Raw genomic sequence first — 8,259 nt, forward strand, 5'->3', positions numbered from 1 at the left:
AAAAAAAAAAAAAAAAAAAAAAAAGACGCAGCCTCTGGGCCTTGTTCAGAGTCAGTGCCAAAATGTTTGTCACGTGACCTAACTTCGTGCTAAAGGTGGCCCCTGTGACTCGAGCTTGGGTGCTTTCGTTCTAGGCACTTTCAACTATCCCTTTCAACCCTCCCCACAAGCCTGACGGTAGCCTAAGCAGCCCCATTTTCAAGACGTGGAAAGTGAGGTTTAGAAAGGGGAAGATTAGCTGGGGGGCCCGGTACAGGTGGCAAAGCTGAGGCTTCAACCCGGGTCTGCCTGGCCCGCCACCGCAACTCCTCCCGTGCCTAGAAACATCTGAATGTAGCCGGGCGCGGTGGCTCAAGCCTGTAATCCCAGCACTTTGGGAGGCCGAGACGGGCGGATCACGAGGTCAGGAGTTCGAGACCATCCTGGCTAACACAGTGAAACCCCGTCTCTACTAAAAAATACAAAAAAAGCTAGCCGGGCGAGGTGGCGGGCGCCTGTAGTCCCAGCTACTCGGGAGGCTGAGGCAGGAGAATGGCGTAAACCCGGGAGGTGGAGCTTGCAGTGAGCTGAGATCCGGCCACTGCACTCCAGCCCGGGTGACAGAGCAAGACTCCGTCTCAAAAAAAAAAAAAAGAAACATCTGAATGCACTAATGCATCAGGTTTGCCCTGTTTCCCTCCACATACAGGTTCTGGGGGTTCCTGGAAGCCCTGCTGAGTTCCTTCTAGGCTTTTTTCTAAAAGGAACTGGGAAGCCCATTTTCCAGGAATATCCCAGACAGGGAGGGACAAGGGGCCAGGGAGAGGCTAGGTGAATAGGGCTCCCTGAGGTGCCGCATAAGAAGTTAAGAGGAGGCCGGGCACAGTGGCTCACGCCTGTAATCCCAGCACTTTGGGAGGCCGAGGCAAGTGGATAATTTGAGGTCAGGAGTTCGAGACCAGCCTGGCCAACATGTTGAAACCCCGTCTCTACTAAAAATACAAAAATTAACTTGGCATAGTGGTGGGCATCTGTGATCCCAGCTACTTCGGAGGCTGAGGCAGGAGAATCGCATGAACCCAGGAGGCGGAGATTGCAGTGAGCCGAGATTGCACCATTGCACTCTAGCTTGGGCGACAGAGGAAGACTCCATCTCAAAAAAAATTAACAAAAAGAGGAACCTGGGGTCTAGGCGCCGTGGCTCACGCCTGTCATCCCAGCATTTTGGGAGGCCAAGGCGGGTGGATTACTGGAGTTCAGAAGTTCAAGATCAGCCTGGCCAACATGGTAAAACCCCATCTCTACTAAAAAAAAAAAAAAAAAAAAAATTAGCTGGGCATGGTGGTGCACGCCTGTAATCCCAGCTACTCAGGAGGCTGAGGCAGGAGAATCGCTTGAACCCAGGAGGCGGAGGTTGCAGTGAGCCAAGATCTCGCCACTGCACTCCAGCCTGGGCGACAGAGCAAGACTCTGTGTCAGAAAAAAAAAAAAAAAAAAGTTAAACATGGAATTGCCACAGGCCCCAGCGATTCCATTCCTCAGTACAGTCCTAAGAGAAGTGAAAACCGGGACACAAACAGATACTTGCACACGCGTGTTGGAAGCAGCACCATTTATACCTGCCAGACGGTGGAAACAGCCCAAATGCCCATCAACTCATGAAGGAATAAAAGCCTGGTGTATCCATATGACCCAGTGGTTTTTGTGTTTGTTTTTTGGGATAGAGTCTCGGTCTGTTGCCCAGGCTGGAGTGCAGTGATGCAATCACAGCTAACTGCGGCCTCGAACCCCTGGGTTCAAGCTATCCTCCCGCATCAGCCTCTGGGGCTGGTTCTTACTGGGGGCTCCCCTGGGTGCAGAGGCCAGGCCCAAGCTGGTGCCAGTTAGGGAGCTATTCCTAGAGTTCTAGAAGGGATACTGAACCCAGGAGGCTGGAGATAGGGGTCTCACCAACTCTCTGCTCGTAGCCTGAGCTCTTTCTCCAGCGTGATTTGATCTGCCCCATCACTCTATTCTCTTCTCTCTCATCCCATATTTTCTTTCTTTCATTCTTTCTCTTTATTGTGATTAAATATACATAACATGAAATTGACTGTTTTTGTTTTGTTTTGTTTGAGATAGGGTCTCACTCTGTTGCCCAGGCTGGAATGCAGTGGTGCAATCACGGCTCCCTGCAGCCTCGACCTCCCCAGGCTCATGTGATCCTCCTGCCTCAGCCTCCAGAGCAGCTGGTACTGGTGTGCTACTATGCCTGGCTAATTTTTCTATTTTTTGTAGAGACTGAGTCTCACTGTGTTACCCAGGCTGGTCAAAAACTCCTGGGCTCAAATGAACCACCCACTTTGGCCTCCCAAAATGCTGGGGTTACAAGAGTGAACCATTGTGCCTGGCCAAAATTCACTTTTTTTTTTTTTTTTTTTTTTTTTTGCGACAGAGTCTTGCTCTGTCATCCAGGCTGGAGTGCAGTGGCATGATCTTGGTTCACTGCAACATCCTGCCTCAAGTGATTCTCCTGCCTCAGCCTCCCAAGTAGCTGGGACTACAGGCACTCGCCACCATACCCAGCTAATTTTTGTATTTTTAGTAGAGACAGGGTTTCACCATGTTGGCCAGGCTGGTCTCAAACTCCTGACCTCAGGTGATCTGCCCGCTTCGGCCTCCCAAAGTGCTGGGAATACAGGCGTGAGCCACCGCACCTGGCCCAAAATTGATTATTTTTAAGTGTACAGTTCAGCAGCATTAAGTACATTCACAGTGTTGTGCAACCTTCACCACCACCCATCTCCAGAACTTTTCCCTTCTTCCCAAACTGAAACTCTGATCCCATTAAACACTCACTTCCCATTCTCCCTGAGCAGCTGCTGGCCCCCACCTTTCTTCCTTCTGTCTCTATGAATTCGAACACTCTGAGGACCTCCTAGGAGTGGAATCATACAGTATCTGTCCTTTCCTGTAGCTTATTTCACTCAGCATAATGTCTTCAAGATTCATCCACGTGGTAGTGTGTGTCAGGATTTCCTTCCTTTTTATGACTCAGTAATATTCCATTGTGTGGAAGGACCACATTTTGTACATTTGTTCATTCTTTGATGAACACTTGCTCATTTCCCCCCTTTGGCTGCTATGAACAGGAGTGTGCAAATACCCATTCCAGCCCCTGCTATCAGTTTTTTGGGAATGTGTCCCTAACAGTGGAATAGCTGGATACCCTTTTTTATTTTTTGTTTTCATTTTTACTGTTAGTATTTTTTTTTTTTTTTTTTTTTTTTTTTTTTTTTTTTTTTTGAGACGGAGTCTCGCTCTGTCACCCAGGCTGGAGTGCAGTGGTGCAATCTTGGCTCACTGCAAGCTCCGCCTCCCGGGTTCACGCCATTCTCCTGCCTCAGCCTCCCGAGTAGCTGGAACTACAGGCACACACCACCAAGCCAGGCTAATTTTTTTTGCATTTTTTTAGTAGAGATGGGGTTTCACGGTGTTAGCCAGGATGGTGTCGATCTTCTGACCTCGTGATCCGCCCGCCTCAGCCTCCCAAAGTGCTGGGATTATAGGCGTGAGCCACCGCGCCCGGCCTACTGTTAGTATTTTTTGAGACAAAGTCTCACTCTGTCGCCCAGGCTGCAGTGCAGTGGTGTAATCTCGGCTCACTGCAACCTCCACCTCCCGGGTTTAAGCGCTTCTCCTGCCTCAGCCTCCCAACTAACTGGGATTACAGGCATGCACCACCTCATCCAGCTGATTTTTGTATTTTTAAGTAGAGACGAGGTTTCGCCATGTTGGCCAGGCTGGTCTCGAACTCCTGACCTCAAGTGACCCTCCGGCCTCAGCCTCCCCAAGTGTTGAGATTACAGGCATGAGCCACTATGCCTGACCTGGGTATCCTTTTTTAAACTTTATTCATGGCTGCTGATATGCTCAAGAGTTTTTCTTTCCTGAGCAGCTCGCCTGAGAGCCACTGACCCAGGCTGAGCATTTTCTGCAAGCATCCCTGAGGGTTCAGATTCACACCAGCGGGCATCTGTCACCTCAGCCTGCAACATTCTGGGCCTCGGTTTCCTCTTCTTCGAAATGGGGTTGACAGCGCAGAGCAATGGGAGCACGGCCAGGGCCCTGGCCTTGGGGGCCGCCCGGAAATCGGGGTTTTGTAGCAGGCTGGGTTGTGCAGAGAGGCAGGGGCCGTCGGGGAGATGGACGGGCCTGCGGTGGAGGTGCCACTCACACCCGGCACACCCACCCGCCCCCTGCTCAGCCCACAGCCTGCTCTGCGCAGCCAGCTCCCCTCCCCACCCAGGCCCCAGCCATCCCAAGACAGCCTCCTGCAGAGGGGACACAGACCCCTGGACACCAGACCCAGAGGCTCTTAGACAGGCTGGAGACTAAGCTGAAAAGTCCTCACTCTGCAGGGTGGGGAAACTGAGGCCTGGGTATCCAAATCCTCCGGCAGACAGACGCCAACCAACCTTCACGGGTCTTGGGGTCTTCCTGAGTCACAAACACAAATCCCACAGGAAGAGCTGGTCCCGCAGGTGAGGTTCCAGCCGGGGATGCCGCTTGCCAGGATTTGACCCCATTTTAACCTAGAACAGCCAGGTGTGCTGGCTCATACCTGTAATCCCAGCACTTTGGGAGGCTGAGGTGGGAGAATCGCTTGAGGCCAGGAGTTTGAGACCAGCCGGGGGAACACAGCAAGACCCCATCTCTTAAATTAAAAAAAAAAAAAAAAGTTAGCCAGGCATGGTAGTATGCAACTATAGTCCCAACTACTCGGGAGGCTGAGGTGGGAGGATGACTTGGGCCCAGGAGTTTGAGGCTGCAGTGAGCTATGATTGCCCCACTGCACTCTGGTATGGGCGACAGAGCAAGACCCTCTCTCTAATAAATACATAGATAAATTATTTTTATACTTTATTATAAAAAAAATTATAAATTTGTATAATATTTAATTTAATAAAAAAAGCAAGGTAGCTCATGCCTGTAATTCTAGCACTTTGGGAGACCGAGGCGGGCAGATCACTTGAGGCCAGGAGTTCGAGACCAGCCTGGCCAACATGGTGAAACCCTGTGTCTACTAAAAAAAAAAAAAAAAAAAATTAGCCGGTCACGGTGGTGTGCAGGTACAGTCCCAGCTACTCAAGAGGCTGAGGTATGAGAATCACTTGAACCCGGGAGGTTGGAGGTTGCAGTGAGCCACGATCACGCCACTGCACTCCAGCCTGGGCAACAGAGTGAGACCCTATCTCAAAATAAGTAAATAAATAATATAATCTAGAACGATGTGAACAGAACATTGCATTGACATTTTGTCAATTGCCACAAAATTGACATTTTGTCAATGGCTTGTCATTGCAAGCCATTTTTTTTAACCTCCCCGCCACCTCCCCTCCTTTTTTTAAAAACACGGGGAGTCTATAAATCCACGAGACCTAATAAGCAGCTGTAGGACACTCCACACAACAGAAGGACACACTTTCTTCTTGAGAATGCAAGGAACATTCCCTGGGAGAGGCCAAAGAAGAAATCCAATGCATTGAAAAGGATCGCAATTCTATGAAGTATTTTCTGTGACCACAATGGAATGAAATGAGAAATCAGAAACAGAGAGGAATTTGGCAAACTTAAGAAATATGTGGAAATTCAAGAATGCACTTGTAAAGACAAAGAGGACCTACTCTGAGATTCATCAGAAAATCCTAGTGTTTGAGACCAGCCTGGGCCACATGGTGAGACCCCATCCATAGAAAAAATACAAAAAATCAGCCGGGCATGGTGGCGGGTGCCTGTAATCCCAGCTACTCGGGAGGCTGAGGTGGGAGGATCACTTGAGCCAGGGAGGTGGAGGCTGCAGTGAGCCATGATTGCATCACTGCACTCCAGCCTGGGTGACAGAGTGGGACCCTGTCTCAAAAGAAAAAAAAAAAAGAGGGTGGGCCATGTGCAGTGGCTTACACCTGTAATCACAACACTTTGGGAGGCTGAGGCAGGTGAATCACCTGAGGTCAGGAGTTCAAGACCAGCCTGGCCAACATGGTGAAACCCCATCTCTACTAAAAATACAAAAAAAAAAAAAAAAAAATCCACAGAAAAACAAACTAGCTGGGCATGGTGGCAGGCACCTCTAATCCCAGCTACTCAGGAGGCTGAGGTAGGAGAATCACTTCAACCGGGGAGGTGGAGGTTGCAGTGAGCTGAGACTGTACCCCTGTACTCCAGCCTGGGCAACAGAGCGACACTCCACCTCAAAAAAAAAAAAAAAAAAAAAAAAAAAAAAAAAAAAAGAAAATTCTAGCAGTGGGAAGGTCCTTTAGGGGCCTGAGCTCCTGAGTGGGGACCAGTCTGGCTTTGTGCAGGGACTCAGTGCACCTGGGGCTCTCTGCAGATATGAGATGTGCATGAGCTCTTCTGGGTGTTGACCTACTGAGTTCCAAGGGCTCCTGTGCGGTTGTGGCTTCTAGTGGATGATTCCCCCAAGATCACTGTGAGGAACACCGAGAGTGGCTGCTCCCCATAGCTTCAAGGCTGCCAATGGGGACTCCACTGCAAGTCCGCTTCTGGGGGGCTGCCAGCTTTAGTCAGGGCCAGCATCCCCTGCTCCCACCCACATTTCCAGGTCCTACAACCCCTGTGGTCCTTCCCCAATCCCACATCTTTGCACAGGCTGTTCCTTATGCCAAAAAGCCCTTCCTGTGTGTCCGTGGGGCAGATGTCAGTCCACCCCCCGAGGCCTGGCTGCGGCATCACCTCCACTGGGAAGCCTGCCCTGATTCCCATAGAAGCACCCCAGCCAGCCCTGTGCCAGCTTGGACCTCACAGGGTGGCTGGCTCCTCCATCCCACTAGGCTGGGCAGCAGCAAAGAGGGGTGCTGAATGACTCGGGGGCCCTGATTGACAAAGGGTCAGGACCGTGAAGGGGACAGTGGTTTTACTCCCCTGTCATAGTCAGAGAGAGCAACACACAAAATCCAAGGCTTCCTGGGATGACAGAATTTCTGACCCCAAGGCCAAGATGATGCCGGGTAGGGCGTGCAGCATGTGTGTAGATGGGACTTGGATCCGCTGGCCCTGGCTGCCTGGAGATGCTGGGTAGAGCACGTAGTGTGAATGTAGACAGGATTCAGAGTCCCTCAGCCCTGGCTACCCCTACCTCTGCCCCTTGCCCCTGGCCATGGCCCTGAGCACACGCCTAGCCGTCTCTGAGCCACAGCTCCCTCCCACCAGGGCTGGTGAGAAAAGTAAACCGAGAGCGCTGTTTCCTGCCACCCTGCTAGGCGCTCAGCCTCCCTCCACCCGCATCCTCTCGAGGGGGTAGAATCCCAACTGGGGGCCCTCTGGCAGGGTCTGGGAGCTGGCACGCGAGCAGGCACTCAGCCTCGGCTGGCCATCCGTCTGCGGGCCACTCTCTGAGATACGCGGCTCTAAACGGGCACAGTCATTCAGGAAACAGAGCCTCACCCACCGAATGCCAGGCGCCACTCCGCAGGCGGCTGTAACTCCACAGGCTGCCTCCTGAATTGCCCTCCGCTTTCAACCTTGACCCCAGGTTGGCCTTTCTGGGGACTGTCCCAAGATCGAGAGACACACTTCACAGCCAAGCCCCGTCTGCAGCCTCAGAGCTATAAGATGTTCCAGCTCCAGGCAAAAAGCTCAGGAATCAGAAGTCTGGCCAGCCTCATCCCACTCCTCTTGGCTTTAACGTAACTCAGAGGCACCAATCCTGGCTCTTGGGACAGAATTCTCCACATTCCCAGTGTGTTTCCGTTGAACCCCAAACCACAAACACATCCTGACATCTCATTTCCTCAATGCGCCCTGGTGGTGACTCGGGCCACCTTGCCGGGGGCTCATTTTGAGTCATACAGAGATTTGTCGAAGGAAGGGTTTCTCATCTCAGAAGCTGGAGACCGTTCCCACCCATCTCTCTCGCTGCATCTGTACAAGAATTGCTGGCGGGACTGCTATTCCCTGATGCTTGGATCTGAGCTCTCAGTGACTCGGGAGGCACTGGCCCGGGGCCCTGGACAAATCTAAGTTCAGATCCTCATGTCACCACTGTCAATCTCAGGCACGGAAAGGCGCCTCTCAGCCTCTTTCCTCCTCTGTAGAGCTGGGCTCTTAGCAGCTCTCTTGGCCGGGCTCTGTCTCTAATGGATGGAATCTGGGCTATGCCTGGCACATAGTAGGTGCTCAGTGAAGGAATGCTGGCCATTAGTAAGAGAGGGAGACAGGGCTGGGCATGGAGATGTGTACCCGTGGTCCCAGCTACTTAGGAGGCAGAGGCAGAAGGAT

The sequence above is a fragment of the Rhinopithecus bieti genome, unplaced genomic scaffold (genome assembly GCF_001698545.2).
Source record: "Rhinopithecus bieti isolate Rb0 unplaced genomic scaffold, ASM169854v2 scaffold_23826, whole genome shotgun sequence".
Lineage (NCBI taxonomy): Eukaryota > Metazoa > Chordata > Mammalia > Primates > Cercopithecidae > Rhinopithecus > Rhinopithecus bieti.